Genomic DNA, 21,396 nt, shown 5'->3' with positions numbered 1-21,396 from the left:
GTGCTTGTTTGTGCAAAACCTTTTTTGAACTTCCTTTTTCTTCTCATATGCTTCAGCTTCGTCTTCTAAAATGTGTTTGATTACTTCAGCTGCGTCCAGCTTCAAGCGCTTTAACTTTAACAATAGTTTCCCAAATTTATTCAAAATGTGGGCTTGCGGGGGAGTAAAATTAAAAGAAATTTTTTGATTAGCCACTTTATCAGGGCTATCTTCAGGACTATCCAAATGCTTAAAATGTGGTTTAAAAGCTCAGCCTCAATAGTTTTAACTTTGGCTGCATTGGAATGGTTTTCTCCTTAGATGCTTTCGGTGGCTCCAAAACACGAAGCGATGCTTGTTCTTATAATTAATTTTTTTGTTTACTTAAACTGAGTGGTTGCACTTGTCGTTTTTCAGTTTTAATGCGCGTATAATCTAAAGATTTCTGGAATATCATCGTTTCAAACGTTTGTAAACTGAGCCGGAACGTGAACTGGTTTTCTGCGTTTGTTACCGCTGTCGTTACTTTTACAGAAGCCTTTTTTTATGCCAGAAGATGTCCAAACGAATTTTGGCTCTTCTGTTATATAGCTTTTGCTTAAATATTACAAATTCATGGATAAATATAACATATATTGGATGTATTTCTCTATTACATCCTTGTATATTTGTTCAATTTCTTCATTGAAACGCTTTGACATTTCTGTTGTATACAAATTTTCAATGCCAAAGAATATCGTTTCTAAATATTTTAGTTAATAAGTATTGACATTTGTCTCACAACTTACATTGTATATTGCTATTTTGAATCTTTGGATTTTCCTTTTAAAAACGGAAACTTTATGTTCCCATGTACAATTGATCGCGTTCATTTTATAGTAGAACTTTCTTTAATGCTTGTATGAATAACAGGGCTTTTATTTTTGCCTGTGTGAATAATAGGACTTTGTTTTTTTGCCTGACTGTTGGCATAAGAGGGCTTTTTATGGTACATTGCCTGTATTTTTAACAGCAATTTTGTATATTGACTGTTTTACAATTTTATTAACGCATAACTTTTTACTTATATTTTGGCTGAGCTCTTTCTGTAAGGTCGATAGATCAAAATTTATATATTGCCTGTAAAGGACTTATTTTTGTTGCCTGTTTTTCTAACAGGACTTATTTTGGATGAAAACTAATTCTGTCTCGAAGGACCAAAAATTACAGAAGTGTTTCAATTATTTCTTCTCCCTCTGTTGGGGGATAATAACTGACAGACACGTCATTTAGTGAGAAATATTTATAATGGTTTTTCTTGTCCTTATATACAATTTTTAATTTTGGTTGCGTTCGAGCTAAGTAATAATTACAGCAGCTTTGTTGCATATTTGACACTTAGTTGCTGATGTGCAGATAAAAATTGAGAGTTGCCGAAAATTTGTGTAAATTGAGGACAAAAGTGAAAAAGAAATGTGATGCTGTTGCAAGTGTTGCCATAAATTCACGCAGAACGTGATACTTTGACATTTTTGCAACACTGCTGTCGTGATTGGCATCTCGAACGCACCCTTTATTTTAACTAAATAAAAGTATTGTATTTATATATACAGTGACGAGCAGAATTGAGTCCATGTTTACAAAACTGACTTTCATCACCCATAAAAACATAACCACACAAGCAAATCCAAAATTTTTTTTGTTTTATTTTTATTATTTAATTTGTAACAAATTCTAGTAAAGAACAATGACTAATTAGAAAAATTCGAAGAGTTTGAAAGAAAAAACGAAAGAAACTCGCATAAACTCAATTTTGCACGTGTTATGACTTCCAAGTATTTTGCCCTCTCTCTTCTCTTCTCAGCATAAACCAGCCAGATTCACCGTTATATTTGTTTTTATGCTATTTTTGATGTTCTTAGTGCAGTTTAAACGGTGTTTCGGGCGAAGCAAAGCAGTTTTTGTGAATTGGTTTCGAATTAGAAATAATTTGTCGATATTTAAAAAAAAATGAGAAAATTATCTGAAGAAATGGAAAATAATGTTGTGAGCCTGACCGAGAATGGCTGTACTACGCGGAAAATTTCCATGAGGCTTGGTATAAGCCAATCGGCGGTGATCGCAGTTCAAAAGAGGCGAAATGTGCCTCTCAAACCGCAAGTCGCAGGTCGCAAAAAATATTGAAGGACTCAGATGCTCGACTAATGATGTCCGAAATGAGAAAAAACAAGCTACTGACACCAAAGGGTGCTTTTCTGGTCATTAACAAAAAAGTTAGTGAATGGACTGCTAGAAGAGCGCTACGAGACATCGGATATATTTCAAGTGTGAAAAAAAACAAACCTGCATTGTCCGATAAGAATATTAAAGCGCGTTTGAAATTTGCAAGGGAGCATCAAAATTGGACCATTGATGATTGGAAACGTGTTGTCTGGTCTGATGAGTCCAAATTTAACCGTTTTCAGTCAGACGGAAAGCAATACTGCTGGCGTAGACCCGGAGAACGTATACAAAGACACCACGTAAAACAAACTGTTAAACATGGCGGTGGAAATATTATGGTTTGAGGATGCTTTACATGGTGGCATGTTGGTTCTCTTCGTTTAGTAGATGGTATCATGCGAAAAGAGGACTATCTTCAAATTCTGCAAACCAATCTTCCCAATTTTATTGAGAAATGTGCTTATCCCGAACAAGAAATTTTTTTTCAACACGATGGGGATCCGAAGCACACAGCAAAACTTGTAAAGGAATGGATTGGAAAACAACATTTTAAATTGATGGAGTGGCCAGCACAAAGTCCCGACCTCAATCCGATTGAAAATCTTTGGTCAATAGTGAAAAGTCGGATCGGGCAGTACGAAACAGCTCCAACAAACATGGGCAACCTTTGGGATCGTGTAACAGCAGAATGGAGTCGTATTCCGAAAGATATTATTGAAAATTTGGTAGAGAGCATGCCAGACCACGTAAAAGAAGTCATTTCCAATAAGGAACTATGGACAAAATATTGAAATCTATTTAGTTATTGAACTTTTTTTAAACGTGCAAAATTGAGCTTATGCGAGTTTCTTTCGTGTTTTCTTTCAAACTCTTCGAATTTTTCTCATTAGTCATTGTTTCTTTACTAGAATTTGTTACAAATTAAATATATTAAATAAAAATAAAACAAAAAAAAATTTGGATTTGCTTGTGCGGTTTTGTTTTTATGGGTGATGAAAGCCAGTTTTATAAACATGCACTCAATTCTGCTCGCCACTGTATATTGTCACGTAATAATTGTACAACTCAATGCATTTGTGTGTGTGATATGATATTCAATGCAACAATGTTTACGTTGGGCATCGCTGTTTGAGGTCGTTAGCAAAAAAACATCCCATTATGCGTCATAAAATATTTAATAATGCAATATTAAAATTTAGTTGTTTTTTCCGTGAATCAAAAGTAATTTCTTCAAGGAGTTGAAAAATATCCGATTTAAGGAAGATTTTATATTTTTGTTTATAATATATTGGGCATAGCTAAATTAATGCATCTGTACTTTCGCGACTGTAATTCTTACAAATTGAATGATAGATTAGTTAAATATAGAGTTAGAGATGATTCTTTGCACAAAGAAGCGGATAGTCAAATAATGTTTGCAGTATCCCAGACTCGTTCAATATTGTTAATACAGGCTCTGACACAGATATCGATTGGCTGTTTACCGGGACCTGAAACCATGATAGATTTATTGACATTCATGAGCACTCAGTGAATCATTGACAAAAAGCGGAATTGGTATTCACGCATTCATGGAATGTGATTGCAACCCTGTAGTTTTTAATAAAGACAAAAAAAAGAAGCTTTTGGAGTAATAATAAGTAATAAATTGGTGTCTGCCGGACTGTTGCAATGGGAGAAAATGTCTGCCGTTTTAAGAATACGCTAATAAAAGTATTAAAATTAGTATATATAAAAATCAGATTTGTTAAAATACTTTCGAATTTTTTTATTTTTTTTTATCGTTTGCCACGAAGTTGGTTGGAAATTGGTTTGCCATTTATTTTATGCTTTGCATTCATTGTACACTTTAATATGACCAAAGGGCAGCTTTGTTAAAATACTTTTGAAACTCTTCTAACTTACGTTCCTGTATTACCCTTATTACGTCATGACTACCTTCGCTGAGCTTAGTAGCTCCCAACGTAGTGTAAGGTAGGTATAGGCGAATTTTAAAGTAAAATACCTCCTTCACCTCCTTTCACCTTTGCTAAAATACATACAGGCTGCCGTCCACTGGTTCTGACACTATTTTAATTTATTATATACGTACGTATGTACGTCAGGGTATTTTGTAGAATTATCTAGGAATTAAATAATTATCAATACAATTTTTATTTTCAGTCTATTCATCATGTTTTCATTAATTTCAGTTTTTAAACTGATAGTTCAATTTAATTTTTATTCTTTTTAAAGTGAAACTTTTATTACATCGTATAAAATTTTTTCGTCTGTGTAGTGATAAGGTGTACCGCGGAGTAGGAATTAAGTGAAAAGCGCTCGCCAGAGTAGCCGAGGCCAATATAGCTGAACGTGTAGTGTATAGACTAATACTCATTTGTGCCAGTGCTCCACGCTATTTTTTTAAGTCAGTGTTTAATGTAATTGTTGTTATTTATTTGCTTTTGGTAAACAACGACACAGCTAGTGTCTCAACATCAATACCATCTGTCCAATCCGTCCGCAGCAAAGAAACACTAAAGCCCTTCCTTAATCTGAATGTAACAGCACGCTGTATAACAATCAGATCAAGAGGGGGTGCACCCAACAATACCTGCATCGCATCCATCGAGACTGTGCGACAAATAGGCAAACATGCAAGCATCATGCAACGTTCCACAGAAAGGAGTTTTCGGCAAGCCAAAACCGCCTTCGCTGATTCCTATCATATGGCAGCTCCATAAGTGGCACAAGTCACAAATAAGCCTCGATATATGGTCCGAACAGTACGACGTCTAAGGCCCCAATCACTCCTCAAAATGCGTCGCTCTTTGCCTACATTTGCCTGCAATCGCTCCTTCACACGCACCAAATGTGGAGAGAAACACATCCTTTCCCCTATAGTCAGTCCCAGGTCAACTCCCACATCGAAACCCCAACTATTTACAACTTCTAAAAATTGTCCCCCGCCCGCTCTAAATATGACCGCGATCGATCTTCAACTAGAAGAAGAAGGTCGTCCGCATGCGCACAACATTTGTAAGGTTCCGAATATATGAACCACAGATGGATCCCTACGGGCAGCCGCGAACCACTCCAATCCCCACACTCGCATTCATACCTTCTAGAAGGGCTTTTCTGTCCGAAAAATAACTCCTTCCAAAAGTAATTTCCGGACAGGCAAACTCCTCCAATGGCTATTTTACTCGATCCCATCTTAAATTATCAAATGTTCCCTTGAAGTCAACAAATTTGTCCCTAACAACACTCTGACCATAAAACCAAGCATCTTCTGTACTGCGTCTTCTCCTGAACCCATACTGCCTATCCGACCACGAGGTTCGCTCCTGATCTTATCAGGGGACTTCAGGAGAGAAACAACCCTAGCAATTTTCCATTCGCGTGGAAGATAACCCTCCCACTCTCACTTATCATAAATGGCATCCAAGTATTCCGGAATGAACTTCCGCAAGCTTTTGCACATCTCTCCGTTCAAACCATCAAAACTAGGGGATCGTTTAGACCTGACCAGGCCAAAAGCATACCCCAGCTCCTATCATCTAATGGAGGGACATGTACATCTTGTGCTTGGGGTACCTGAACCTCCGCCCTAGGAAAGAACGCACCTAACAGAACCCCTGCACACCCTCTCTACTTTGATAACACAGTGTCACCAACACGAAGACATTTATTCTTTTTAATCCTAACAAACATATCTTTATACTCCCTCATCTCATAACAAACTTCGTATTTGACCTGAGCTAACCTGTCAGAATTATCAATCGCCGAATAGTTCTTCTCTTCAAAGTTGTCTCATGACTAAAACATTCACATTTTCTAAGAAACTTATCATTCACCCCCCATAAAACCTTATAAAAACGAGCAATTTGCTCGTCAACCCCCAAATCCTCAAACACCCTAAGTAGTATTTCAAATACCGCTTCTCTAACACACCGCCCATATTGGCGGTACCAGAGGTACGCCTTACATACTGCAAAGGGGGGATTGAGAAGTAACCATAATTGGAATCAAATTATGATCACTCAATCCCCACCTTCCCTTAATCTCCCACACAACAAAAAACACTCTATTTGCTACCGCGTTCATTAAAGTCACGTCAATGTCACCGACAGCCCTAGGCGTATCAAAGGTATACCATTCACTCAGCTCATTCACAGCGTGGAGTTTTGTAGCAAACACCCACTCACTTAATACCAATCCTCGACTGTGGCTTTGATACCCAGACGTATGCCGAGATACCTTACCAAATCACATCGAAGACGTGGCATTCGCATCCAACCCAAGGATTAGAGGACTACCACTCGCAAGTAGTAGTAACTTATCCATACAACTCAGATAGGGCTCTAGGGGCTCACCAAATTTACAATAATGACTAGCAACAAGTATTCTACCAAAGCCCCCTCTATAGAAACACATACGCCAAACTTAGATGAATCGATAACTACACAGTCATAGCTGGGTTCACTCACAACAATTCCAGCATTAACCTCAAGGTCCAAAAGTCCTTGAAACCCGCAGGCAGCCCTTCACCACACGATTGGTGGCATAAGGTTCCTGAAGCAAGGCAATTCCGCACCCACCCTCAAGTATATAACCTTCCAACTCACACATTACGGCGTATGACCCCTGGCAATTTAACTGTATTATCCCTCCCATCAGAGTCTAGTGAGGGCACGCTCAACAACCCCACAGTAAATTGCGCAGACAGCCGACATCATAAAATGTTTAGCTGGTCTACCCTTAAATGAACAGTTACGACAATATGGGGCCAGAACAGTTACGACAATACCAGCAGCTCTGTGGCCTTCCTGACCGCACCTCCGACAGACATCTGACTCGGCTCTACACTCAGCCACTCTATGATCAAAACCATCCAGTATCGGGGCTCTTCGGTCGCACCCGGAAGGAGAACCACTCGAAGTAGCACCTACCTGCCTCCACGAGGGTGGACATCATTTTGTCCGTACCCTCTAGGAAGACATTTGTGCTACCATCAGGAGCCATCGTCAAGGGATAACTAACCATCCTCTCGTCCGACCCATTGGACGCCGGGCTAAAGTCCTGAAGGTTCAACCAGAGTAGTTGTTCCTATGGGAGATCTCCGCGTGAACCCCCTGGACCACAACCCGAGGACCCAACATCCTATTGACACTCACGTCCAAACCCACCTCCTCGAATTTCGCGTTAGTCGCTACTTTCTCTCTCTCCAAAAGAGGGAGTGCGGATAACCGCCTCACCACCCCTGATAGGCCTGACCTCGTGTATCCTCACACCGAGTGAAGAACCTACCTCCTTTATGATTTCCTTAGATGAAGTTTTTACTCCTGACCACTACCCACCAGGTGTTAACAGGCTTCGGCGTCACCGGTGCAGTCGCCTCCAGTACAGGTGCTGGGGGCGCAGGCATCCTGCTCGGCGACAAGGAGTGTCTCCCACAGCTTCCTCTTAGGGCGTTAACTGGCCACGAAGATGGGCATTCTCGGTTATGACCAAGTTCTCAGAACCAAAACTAAACTGCTCAACTAACCGGTGCGCTTTACGGCCGTGACAACTTTCCGGTTGCCACCCTTGTTCGCGTTGGTCTTACCCACTTCCTCTGCACTACCTTTAGCAACACTCAACTTAATATCACTCCCCTTGCTATTAGCACTTTTTCTAGCTCCAACCTCCATCTTAATCATACCCGGTTTATCTACAGGATGAACAACTACTGTTTCAGCAGTGTCATCTGTCTCACTGTGATTTCACCAAGGGTGGTGGCCACAACCTCACGTTCCTTCGCAGCGTAACCTATCAAGAGGTTCCTCATCATGGCCTCTCAGCGAGAGACTTAACCCTCTTCCTCCGTGGGGGAGCTATTTCCACCGTAGATCCCCTACCAAGCAGGCTGATCCGCCGGCAAAAACACTGGCGCAGAAGTGAAAAACAGTCGCCCTTCAGGCACTTGCGATTGAACGCACCGAAGTAGCCAACTCGTAAGCCCGCTCAATAGCAATTACTCCCCAAGCGGTAATTTAACGCGTTCCCGCAAGTACACAACTCACAACTCTAGCCAAAGGCGTGGAAAAGGTCAATTAACCGGCGTACAGACTAATGTCCCCGTAACGGTTGCAAATCGACCGATGTGAAATTGTATCTAATCGCACCGTGGATCCAAAGTTAACAACTCTGACCTTAATTTACACTAGAGTCAGCGCCCTCAATACTGGGACAACAGTCTTATGAGCAATACTGCCAAAATCCCCCTAAAAATAGTAGCAAATGAACACCAAGACACACAACACAGCACTTCTAAATAGGCAATCTAGTCAGCAGAAATACCAACACCACGGCACATCACCAAGACTATGCAGGAGCCCACCAATAAAAGCTATATGAACGCAAAACCCCACAAAAAACACTACACCCAAATCTACTCGAAACCTAAAAATTACTTAAACACAAGCAAGCAAAAGCCCACTAACAAAATTCACAAAATGCTCAAGTATAAAAAATACCTGAACACCAAAAACCTACTCCTCAATACACACCACAGCCTACTAAAGCTAACAAAAATTAACAAAAACTAAAGTGCTCGAACAAACAATCAAACAAAAACACAAACACCTGTTTTCACAAAAAATTATTCAGAAGTCTAGTCAATAAAATTCTCAAAATTTCTCAGTTCCATATACATACTCACGAACATGTGTCAATGCCTACGAAGGCAATTTTACGAGGAATTTCGTAAATACACCTAACTGCACACACACTTACGTCCGTATTTAAAACAAAACTCAAAATAAAATTATTGACGCACACTGTGACACACTTACGTACACAATTATTGAAAGAATTGAAATAAAATTTTTCCGACCTCAATCCGATTGAAAATCTTTGGTCAATAGTGAAAAGTCGGATCGGGCAGTACGAAACAGCTCCAACAAACATGGGCAACCTTTGGGATCGTGTAACAGCAGAATGGAGTCGTATTCCGAAAGATATTATTGAAAATTTGGTAGAGAGCATGCCAGACCGCGTAAAAGAAGTCATTTCCAATAAGGGTCTATGGACAAAATATTGAAATCTATTTAGTTATTGAACTTTTTTTAAACGTGCAAAATTGAGTTTATGCGAGTTTCTTTCGTTTTTTCTTTCAAACTCTTCGAATTTTTCTCATTAGTCATTGTTTCTTTACTAGAATTTGTTACAAATTAAATATATTAAATAAAAATAAAACAAAAAAAAATTTGGATTTGCTTGTGCGGTTTTGTTTTTATGGGTGATGAAAGCCAGTTTTATAAACATGCACTCAATTCTGCTCGCCACTGTATATTGTCACGTAATAATTGTACAACTCAATGCATTTGTGTGTGTGATATGATATTCAATGCAACAATGTTTACGTTGGGCATCGCTGTTTGAGGTCGTTAGCAAAAAAACATCCCATTATGCGTCATAAAATATTTAATAATGCAATATTAAAATTTAGTTGTTTTTTCCGTGAATCAAAAGTAATTTCTTCAAGGAGTTGAAAAATATCCGATTTAAGGAAGATTTTATATTTTTGTTTATAATATATTGGGCATAGCTAAATTAATGCATCTGTACTTTCGCGACTGTAATTCTTACAAATTGAATGATAGATTAGTTAAATATAGAGTTAGAGATGATTCTTTGCACAAAGAAGCGGATAGTCAAATAATGTTTGCAGTATCCCAGACTCGTTCAATATTGTTAATACAGGCTCTGACACAGATATCGATTGGCTGTTTACCGGGACCTGAAACCATGATAGATTTATTGACATTCATGAGCACTCAGTGAATCATTGACAAAAAGCGGAATTGGTATTCACGCATTCATGGAATGTGATTGCAACCCTGTAGTTTTTAATAAAGACAAAAAAAAGAAGCTTTTGGAGTAATAATAAGTAATAAATTGGTGTCTGCCGGACTGTTGCAATGGGAGAAAATGTCTGCCGTTTTAAGAATACGCTAATAAAAGTATTAAAATTAGTATATATAAAAATCAGATTTGTTAAAATACTTTCGAATTTTTTTATTTTTTTTTATCGTTTGCCACGAAGTTGGTTGGAAATTGGTTTGCCATTAATTTTATGCTTTGCATTCATTGTACACTTTAATATGACCAAACGGCAGCTTTGTTAAAATACTTTTGAAACTCTTCTAACTTACGTTCCTGTATTACCCTTATTACGTCATGACTACCTTCGCTGAGCTTAGTAGCTCCCAACGTAATGTAAGGTAGGTATAGGCGAATTTTAAAGTAAAATACCTCCTTCACCTCCTTTCACCTTTGCTAAAATACATACAGGCTGCCGTCCACTGGTTCTGACACTATTTTAATTTATTATATACGTACGTATGTACGTCAGGGTATTTTGTAGAATTATCTAGGAATTAAATAATTATCAATACAATTTTTATTTTCAGTCTATTCATCATGTTTTCATTAATTTCAGTTTTTAAACTGATAGTTTAATTTAATTTTTATTCTTTTTAAAGTGAAACTTTTATTACATCGTATAAAATTTTTTCGTCTGTGTAGTGATAAGGTGTACCGCGGAGTAGGAATTAAGTGAAAAGCGCTCGCCAGAGTAGCCGAGGCCAATATAGCTGAACGTGTAGTGTATAGACTAATACTCATTTGTGCCAGTGCTCCAAGCTATTTTTTTAAGTCAGTGTTTAATGTAATTGTTGTTATTTATTTGCTTTTGGTAAACAACGACACAGCTAGTGTCTCAACATCAATACCATCTGTCCAATCCGTCCGCAGCAAAGAAACACTAAAGCCCCTCCTTAATCTGAAAGTAACAGCACGCTGTATAACAATCAGATCAAGAGGGGGTGCACCCAACAATACCTGCATCGCATCCATCGAGACTGTGCGACAGGGGCTCGAGCTGCCCAAGCAGAGTGTCCCTAAGAAGGTTCCGAATATATGAACCACAGATGGATCCCTACGGGCAGCCGCGAACCACTCCAATCCCCACACTCGCATTCATACCTTCTAGAGGGGCTTTTCTGTCCGAAAAATAACTCCTTCCAAAAGTAATTTCCGGACAGCCAAACTCCTCCAATCGCTATTTTACTCGATCCCATCTTAAATTATCAAATGTTCGCTTGAAGTCAACAAATTTGTCCCTAACAACACTCTGACCCTCTCACTCTCACTTATCATAAATGGCATCCAAGTATTCCGGAATGAACTTCCGCAAGCTTTTGCACATCTCTCTGTTCAAACCATCAAAACTAGGGGATCGTTTAGACCTGACCAGGCCAAAAGCATACCCCAGCTCCTATCATCTAATGGAGGGACAGGTACATCTTGTGCTTGGGGTACCTGAACCTCCGCCCTAGGAAAGAACGCACCTAACAGAACCCCTGCACACCCTCTCTACTTTGATAACACAGTGTCACCAACGCGAAGACATTTATTCTTTTTAATCCTAACAAACATATCTTTATACTCCCTCATCTCATAACAAACTTCGTATTTGACCTGAGCTAACCTGTCAGAATTATCAATCGCCGAATAGTTCTTCTCTTCAAAGTTGTCTCATGACTAAAACATTCACATTTTCTAAGAAACTTATCATTCACCCCCCATAAAACCTTATAAAAACGAGCAATTTGCTCGTCAACCCCCAAATCCTCAAACACCCTAAGTAGTATTTCAAATACCGCTTCCCTAACACACCGCCCATATTGGCGGTACCAGAGGTACGCCTTACATACTGCAAAGGGGGGATTGAGAAGTAACCATAATTGGAATCAAATTATGATCACTCAATCCCCACCTTCCCTTAATCTCCCACACAACAAAAAACACTCTATTTGCTACCGCGTTCATTAAAGTCACGTCAATGTCACCGACAGCCCTAGGCGTATCAAAGGTATACCATTCACTCAGCTCATTCACAGCGTGGAGTTTTGTAGCAAACACCCACTCACTTAATACCAATCCTCGACTGTGGCTTTGATACCCAGACGTATGCCGAGATACCTTACCAAATCACATCGAAGACGTGGCAGGATTAGAGGACTACCACTCGCAAGTAGTAGTAACTTATCCATACAACTCAGATAGGGCTCTAGGGGCTCACCAAATTTACAATAATGACTAGCAACAAGTATTCTACCAAACCCCCCTCTATAGAAACACATACGCCAAACTTAGATGAATCGATAACTACACAGTCATAGCTGGGTTCACTCACAACAATTCCAGCATTAACCCCAAGGTCCAAAAGTCCTTGAAACCCGCAGGCAGCCCCGCACCACACGATTGGTGGCATAAGGTTCCTGAAGCAAGGCAATTCCGCACCCACCCTCAAGTATATAACCTTCCAACTCACACATTACGGCGTATGACCCCTGGCAATTTAACTGTATTATCCCTCCCATCAGAGTCTGGTGAGGGCACGCTCAACAACCCCACAGTAAATTGCGCAGACAGCCGACATCATAAAATGTTTAGCTGGTCTACCCTTAAATGAACAGTTACGACAATATGGGGCCAGAACAGTTACGACAATACCAGCAGCTCTGTGGCCTTCCTGACCGCACCTCCGACAGACATCTGACTCGGCTCTACACTCAGCCACTCCATGATCAAAACCATCCAGTATCGGGGCTCTTCGGTCGCACCCGGAAGGAGAACCACTCGAAGTAGCACCTACCTGCCTCCACGAGGGTGGACATCATTTTGTCAGTACCCTCTAGGAAGACATTTGTGCTACCATCAGGAGCCATCATCAAGGGATAACTAACCATCCTCTCGTCCGACCCATTGGACGCCGGGCTAAAGTCCTGAAGGTTCAACCAGAGTAGTTGTTCCTATGGGAGATCTCCGCGTGAACCCCCTGGACCACAACCCGAGGACCCAACATCCTATTGACACTCACGTCCAAACCCACCTCCTCGAATTTCGCGTTAGTCGCTACTTTCTCTCTCTCCAAAAGAGGGAGTGCGGATAACCGCCTCACCACCCCTGATAGGCCTGACCTCGTGTATCCTCACACCGAGTGAAGAACCTACCTCCTTTATGATTTCCTTAGATGAAGTTTTTACTCCTGACCACTACCCACCAGGTGTTAACAGGCTTCGGCGTCACCGGTGCAGTCGCCTCCAGTACAGGTGCTGGGGGCGCAGGCATCCTGCTCGGCGACAAGGAGTGTCTCCCACAGCTTCCTCTTAGGGCGTTAACTGGCCACGAAGATGGGCATTCTCGGTTATGACCAAGTTCTCAGAACCAAAACTAAACTGCTCAACTAACCGGTGCGCTTTACGGCCGTGACAACTTTCCGGTTGCCACCCTTGTTCGCGTTGGTCTTACCCACTTCCTCTGCACTACCTTTAGCAACACTCAACTTAATATCAGTCCCCTTGCTATTAGCACTTTTTCTAGCTCCAACCTCCATCTTAATCATACCCGGTTTATCTACAGGATGAACAACTACTGTTTCAGCAGTGTCATCTGTCTCACTGTGATTTCACCAAGGGTGGTGGCCACAACCTCACGTTCCTTCGCAGCGTAACCTATCAAGAGGTTCCTCATCATGGCCTCTCAGCGAGAGACTTAACCCTCTTCCTCCGTGGGGGAGCTATTTCCACCGTAGATCCCCTACCAAGCAGGCTGATCCGCCGGCAAAAACACTGGCGCAGAAGTGAAAAACAGTCGCCCTTCAGGCACTTGCGATTGAACGCACCGAAGTAGCCAACTCGTAAGCCCGCTCAATAGCAATTACTCCCCAAGCGGTAATTTAACGCGTTCCCGCAAGTACACAACTCACAACTCTAGCCAAAGGCGTGGAAAAGGTCAATTAACCGGCGTACAGACTAATGTCCCCGTAACGGTTGCAAATCGACCGATGTGAAATTGTATCTAATCGCACCGTGGATCCAAAGTTAACAACTCTGACCTTAATTTACACTAGAGTCAGCGCCCTCAATACTGGGACAACAGTCTTATGAGCAATACTGCCAAAATCCCCCTAAAAATAGTAGCAAATGAACACCAAGACACACAACACAGCACTTCTAAATAGGCAATCTAGTCAGCAGAAATACCAACACCACGGCACATCACCAAGACTATGCAGGAGCCCACCAATAAAAGCTATATGAACGCAAAACCCCACAAAAAACACTACACCCAAATCTACTCGAAACCTAAAAATTACTTAAACACAAGCAAGCAAAAGCCCACTAACAAAATTCACAAAATGCTCAAGTATAAAAAATACCTGAACACCAAAAACCTACTCCTCAATACACACCACAGCCTACTAAAGCTAACAAAAATTAACAAAAACTAAAGTGCTCGAACAAACAATCAAACAAAAACACAAACACCTGTTTTCACAAAAAATTATTCAGAAGTCTAGTCAATAAAATTCTCAAAATTTCTCAGTTCCATATACATACTGACGAACATGTGTCAATGCCTACGAAGGCAATTTTACGAGGAATTTCGTAAATACACCTAACTGCACACACACTTACGTCCGTAGTTTATAAACAAAACTCAAAATAAAATTATTGACGCACACTGTGACACACTTACGTACACAATTATTGAAAGAATTGAAATAAAATTCAAACGTTGCGAAAACACATCTGTACTCTACGAATGACTACAATCGAAAAAATATTATATAACTAATAAATCTTTCAGTATTTTCCTTCACTTGAGAAACTGTGGTGTTGGATCGACCAGGGTTATTATTTTAAAGCGCGGTCGACGGCGATCAATTCAAACAGAAGCTCTAAGCAAACAAATTGGGTACACCCCGGTGTTCGACCCACCAGGGATATTTTGTTTGTTTGAAGCGCGGCCGAATGCCGCCAACACAAAAAGGAAAAGTAATATTGTCATCTTTAAAATGAATGTTCTCTAGCGGATATTATTACTGCTACTATTGAAACAAAGTACAAACAGTTTCATTTCATTGCAATAATTTCTTAATCTTTTATTTTTTATCTGTTTACTTTGTTTCTTTCAGTTTATTTACAGAAGATGTCGACGAGGGAACACAACCCTTTTGTTATTGCGTGAATTAATAGAATTGAACCTTAAGTTAAATATTAAAATTGAGCTATTTTTGCACTATATAGTGTAAAATAAATACGTAAAAACGAATTAGTGATGTGCTCGTGGATATATAGTAATGAAAAATATAAGTGTAAATTTCATTGTAAATCCGAAAAATACGTACTTTAAATATTTGAAAATTTCAACTTTAAACGAAAAAATTTCGAAAACTATAAGTTTCTTGCGGCTTTTTTTATATATGTATATTCTTGATCTGGAAGATCTCCTCTATCCGCCTATACACATTTTATTCCCGAAATCCTGGGACGGTATTCTAAAGTTTTCCCGATTCTTATGCCCTCAATGGAATATTACTCCGAAAATTTTTAGTTGAATGTCTATAATGTAAAAAAGAGTTTCACTTTTATCGTGGTTTCATAAAACGATATGCGAGATTCGAATTATCCACCGAGCGTGCACCTCATTCGGGACCACGCCCATTCAGACTTGCGTGCTAAACTCTTAACTCCATCATCAGTGCTTGTGTAAGGACACGGACCAACCGTTAGGCATAACATCGTGAGGCCAAGCTTAAACATTCGGTTCGTCAGTCACGCCTTTCAGGCCTATCTATCCTTTTGCTTTTGCTCCGTTGCTACTCTTTTCTTCTAAGTTCTTGCAGATCTATCGCAGACCACATCCTCACTCGATCCCACACCAGTTTCGACTTAATCATGTGACGCACTATGGTATCTGGCATCACTCGCTCCGCCATTAGCTTCTCCAAATTTGTCACAAAAGGAACAGTTTGTGATCATGGCCGTATATGTGAAGATATTCTTTGGAACAACCGTGCCCCTTCAAAAACTGCATCAGGTAGAAATCCGTTTCTCCGTGTTTCCTCTCTACCCATGCCTGCACGCTTTCAATAAGCCTGTGGGTCCATCTTCCCTTCGTTGCTGCGTCCATCGTTTCTGCCATTTATTGATGCTTACTTGCCTTTCGTCTTTTCGATCTGCAACCATTAGTCATACATTACTATACTCTTAAATCTATCGTAAACTCTTTTGATTTCCATGGCCTTGATCCGGTGGTATGATACCCGCTATGACTTTAATGGAACTGAGCCAAATTACAAATTTCACTTTCTTGACGAAGAATTTATTCCGCAGTGCTGGTCTCCATATGGATACCCTGTACATCAATATTTATTGGCTCACCTTGATCTATAGCGCACGCCTATTCTGACTTGGTCCCCCATGTTGGTCATTATACTCACTAGTGCCGCCGTTACACGAGCCGCTTTTGTCAATATGCGTCTTATAATTAAGTCATAATGCTATAGCCATCGATAGTAAGGGTGATGCCTTCAAGCTTTTTCATGCTTGTGATCAGCACTGCTTCAGTTTTTTGTCCAGCAAGCTGAAGGTTTGTTGCTATCACTGTTAGTGGAAATCCGTATTAACTTTCGGAGAGACCCTGATACTCTTTTTCTAAGTGCGACTCTAATCGTACACAGATTATCCGCTCTATCTTGCCAAGCGTATTCAGCATGGAAAGAGGTCGATAAGAGGTTGGCTCGCCAGTTGTTTTATTTGGCTTCTGTAACAAGACAAGTCGATGATTTTTCCAAATTTTTGGGAAAACATCTTTCCTAAGGAATTGTGTAAACAATTCTGAGAATGGCTTCGCATTGTGATTGATGGCAATCTTTAAGACCTTATTGGAATGCCATCCAGGCCTGGTGTTATAGCATTACCAAATCACTGTGCCGCTTGAATCACATCCACGACGATGACTGTTGTGACATCCATTTCAACATGTACATCTGCTTGAACCTGTAGTTTCTCTGGTGGCTGCGCTGGAAAGAGAGTTCCCACGACGGTTTTCAAAAGCTTGGGGAAGGTCGGTGTTTGTCCTTTGCCGCCTTTGAATTTCGACATTACTACCTTGTAAGCATCGTCCCACGGATTTTCGTTGATTTTTCCACAAAGTTCTTGGAAACAACAGGTTTTACTCTGTTTGATTACTTTTTTAAGGGCATTGTGTGTCCTTTTGTAGCGTTCGCGTAGTTCCGTATGCTCCATTGATTTCCGATTCTTTTGGCAGCTCTTCCTGGCTTTGTGGTATTCAATTCTTGGGGTATTGATTTCAGTATACGAGTTTTCTGTAGGCTCCGTTTCTGCTTCTGCTCATAGAAGGGTCGCATGATTTGCTGATGTGCCTTACCAGCATCTCTGCCTGTCGATCTGCGTCTTCCATGCAACTCATATTGACGTCTAGCAAGCACTTAAACAGTTCTTGGTTAAATTTCCGACCTTCCATCCTTTCGTTCGTACCCGTTTTGCATCGAGCTTCTTCGATTTTGGGTGGCTGGGTGCCCAATTTAAGTTTAACAGCTTGATGGTCACTGTGAGTGTAAAGATCATAGACCTTCAAGCTTGCTGTTCGCACCAGTTATATCAGAAAATTATATCTATAATAAGGCGGCGACCGTTTTTCGCAAAGGTGTTTTTGCTTCCGGTATTAAGCAACACCATGTCTAGCAAAAAGAATGCATTTAGCAGGGCATCTCCACGCCTGTTTGTACAAAAGCTACCCCACTCCATCGCCCATGCATTGAAATCATCTGCGACCACGTTCATTGTAGTAGTTTATGCTTCTCACATCAGATCATCCAAGATTTTTTGAAAACCATTTTGAGATACGCTTGGTGGAATGTAGGAACTGTAAAAGTTGATCCCACAGATTTTTGCTCGGATGTAGAAGGATTTCCCTAACAGCGGCTTTGTTTTGGAAAGCTTTTCCTCCACAAGCCCATAAGGCAGCTTTATTCGTGTAATCGGAGATACATGTCCCGTCGCTTATGTTTTTGTACTGCTCACTGAGTAAGGCCACATCCACTTTCTGTTCGTATACCGTCTTTCTTGTGCAGCTTTGTTCAGTTCAAGTTTAGTTTTCTGACTCCCATTTTTTGTTATTTTTGCACGCTTCTTTGTACAGGGGGCATTTCTTACTACCTATTTAGTAGTCGGCTATTTCCATGTCCTTACTCTTACATACGCTACACGACGGTTTTTTGTCGCATGACTCTGCAAAATATCCGTTTTCTCCACACTTGACACAACACTGACTTCTATCGTCGAGGTTATTGCATGCTTTCGCAAGGTGTCCGTATACGAGACACCTTAAACACCTCCTTAGGTTTTGCTTCGCTCATATTCTGCGCACTGCCCAACCAATTTTAATTTTATATGCATCCAGGAGCGTCCTTGTCTGCAGCGCGGGTAGGCTTTTTACAGCAGTTTGTGTTCCTAGGTACGCCACCCCGATGCTCCTAATCGAGTTTGTAGCAAACTGGTTCAGCTCTTTTATTTGACTGCGTATAGCCTCGGCGATGTTGTCTTTGCTAGTGATTTCGTCAAGATCTCGTATTTCTAGTTAGTGCTTTTATCTGCCCGTGGTTTCCCAGCACTTTCCCTATTTCAGTGATTAAATCTCCCGTGGTCTTCTTTTGAGCTTCCTCTAGCTCAAGCAAGATTTCTCCTTTCACCGTCTTCCTAGTTATTGAAACATTTTCCTCCAGTTTCCGCAGTGTTTCATTTTTCCTGGCCCTCCTTAAAATATCGCTGTAGGACATATCACCGGTTCTCTGAATGATTATGGCATCGGGTTTGGTGGTGGTTTGTGCGGTGTCTGTTTCTTTGGCTTGCGTTTGACCGCAATCCAAACATTTTGTTTGCCCATTCCACACAATAGGTACTAGTACTAATTAGTTTGTGATTACTTAATTGATCACAAAAGGTATAACTACTGATAAGTTTGTAAACCCGTAAATGATGACAACACGTACAAGTACTAATTTTTTTGTGAGCAGTTAAATGATTACAATAGGTACTAGAACTGATTAGTTTGTGAGTACGTAACTTATTACAATAGTTAGAAGTACTGATTACTTTCTAAGCACTTAAATGATCACAATAGGTACTAGTAGTGATTAGTTTGTGAGAAGTAAATTGATCACAATAGGTGCTAGTACTGATTAGTTTGTGGACACTCAAATTATCACAATTTTTAGCAGTACTGAGTAGTTGGTTAGAAATTAAATGCTCACAATGGTTACTAGGACTGATTCGTTTGTGAGCACCTAATTGATCACAATATTTACTTGTACTGATAAATTTGTGATTCCGTAAATGATCACAATTAATGCTAGTACTAATTAGTTCGGGAGCACTTAACTGATCACAAAAGCTACTAGTAATGGTTAGTTTGTGGGCACTTAAATGATCACAATAGGTACTAGTACGGATTAATTTGTGACTAGTTCAATGATCTCAATAAGTGCTAGTACTGACTAGTTTGTAGTTTGAACTTAAGTGCTCACAATAATTGCTAGTACTGATAAGCTTGTGAGTTCGTAAATGATCCCAATTGGTACTATTTAGGTTAGTATTAATTAGTGTGTCAGCACGTAAGTGATCACAGTAGGTACTAGTACTGTTTAATTCGTGAGTCAGTATATGATCACTATGGGTGCAAGTACTAATTAGTTTGTGAGCACTTACATGATCGGAATATGTATTAGTACTGATTTGTTTGTGAATACTTAAATACAATAGGTACTAGTACTGATTCATTTGTGAGCACTTAAATGATTACAATATGTACTAGTACTGATTAGTTTGTGAGCACTTTACTGATCACAATATGTACTAGTACTGATTAGTTTGTGAGCACTTAACTGATCACAAAAGCTACTAGTAATGATTAGTTTGTGAGCACTTAAACGATCACAATAGCTAGTAGTAGTATTTAGTTTGTGAGCACTTTACTGATCACAATAGGTGCTAGTACTCATTAGTTTGTGAGCACTTAAATAATCACAATTGGTAGTGTACTGATTAGTTTGTAAACACTTAAGTGATCACAATAGATACTAGTAGTATTTAGTTTGTGAGCACTTTACTGGTCACAAAAGCTACTAGTAATGATTAGTTTGTGAGCACTTAAACGATCACAATAGCTACTAGTAGTATTTAGTTTGTGAGCACTTTACTGGTCACAATAGGTACTAGTACTGGTTAATTTGTGACCACTTAAATGATCACAATAGCTTCTAGTACTGATTAGTTTGTGCGAATTTCATGATCACAATATGGACTAGTACTGATTAATTTGAGAGCACTTGAAAGATCACAATAGGTACTAGTACTGATTAGTTTGTGAGCACTTGAATGCTCACAATAGATACTAGTACTCATTAGTTTCTAAGCACCTAAATTATCACAATAGGTACTAGTACTGATTAGTTTCTGAGCACTTATTGTATATGATCACAATAGGTACTGTACTGATTAGTTTGTAAGCACTTAAGTGATCACAATAGGTACTAGTACTGGTTAGTTTATGAGCACTTAAATGATCACAATAGGTACTAGACTGATTAGTTTATGAGCACTTAAATAATCACAATAGGTACTAGTACTGGTTAATTTGTGGGCACATAAATGATCACATTAGGTACTAATACTGATTAGTTTGTGAGCTCTTAAATGATCGCAATAGTTACTAGTGTTTGTTAGTTTGTAATTAGTTTGTTAGAAATTAAATGCTCACAATAGTTACTAGTACTGATTAGTTTGGAGCACCTTTATGGTCACAATATGTACTAGTATTTATTAGTTTGTAGCGCACACAAAATATCGATAAATGTGTATGATATATAATTGAAATTCATATAATAAACTAAGTTAAAAAAACTCTCCTCTAAGTCAGCACCTGAAGTATAAAATGTTTGGTTGCACCCAAACTTAGAACTTCCTTACTTGGTTTGTTTTATATTTTATCACTATATGAGATGGATGGTTGAGTTGAGTGCTCATACGTTTGTAGTAGTCGCAATGCATTCAGTAACAAGTTGCATTTACTTGGCCCCACCTCTGTTGATATTAAACCCGCCCCGTGCAATTTTTGTCGTCAAACCCTTCCCTTATGCTTTTTTTTACTTTTGTTTTAATGCGTTTGTTTGGTCAGCGTTCTAGTGGTCCGTTAAGTTTTAGAGTTCTCTTCTCCGCTGCTGCTCTCGGGCTCTTTGGGTTTTCATGATTTTGGCGGCTTAGCTTTTGATTCCACCATTTGGTCTACTAAGTTTTCGGGGGTTGGGTCTATACCGAA

At 39.8% G+C, this 21,396-nt stretch overlaps 1 protein-coding gene and 1 long non-coding RNA gene across 6 annotated transcripts in view; both read left to right on the top strand.

The window, feature by feature from the left end:
- The window catches only part of LOC106624584 (glutamate receptor ionotropic, kainate 2), a 1,058,023-nt gene that overhangs the window by 598,754 nt on the left and 437,873 nt on the right, over nt 1-21,396 (top strand). The gene's annotated exons all lie outside the window — the stretch shown is intronic.
- Nucleotides 14,707-15,396, top strand: LOC138858135 (uncharacterized). Its single transcript, XR_011397363.1, has 2 exons — nt 14,707-15,116; nt 15,191-15,396. It is a non-coding gene; the product is annotated as an uncharacterized lncRNA (long non-coding RNA).

The sequence above is a fragment of the Bactrocera oleae genome, chromosome X (genome assembly GCF_042242935.1).
Source record: "Bactrocera oleae isolate idBacOlea1 chromosome X, idBacOlea1, whole genome shotgun sequence".
Taxonomy (NCBI): domain Eukaryota; kingdom Metazoa; phylum Arthropoda; class Insecta; order Diptera; family Tephritidae; genus Bactrocera; species Bactrocera oleae.
Note: the sequence above shows the minus strand (reverse complement) of the source record. Positions and strands in the feature narration are given on the sequence as shown.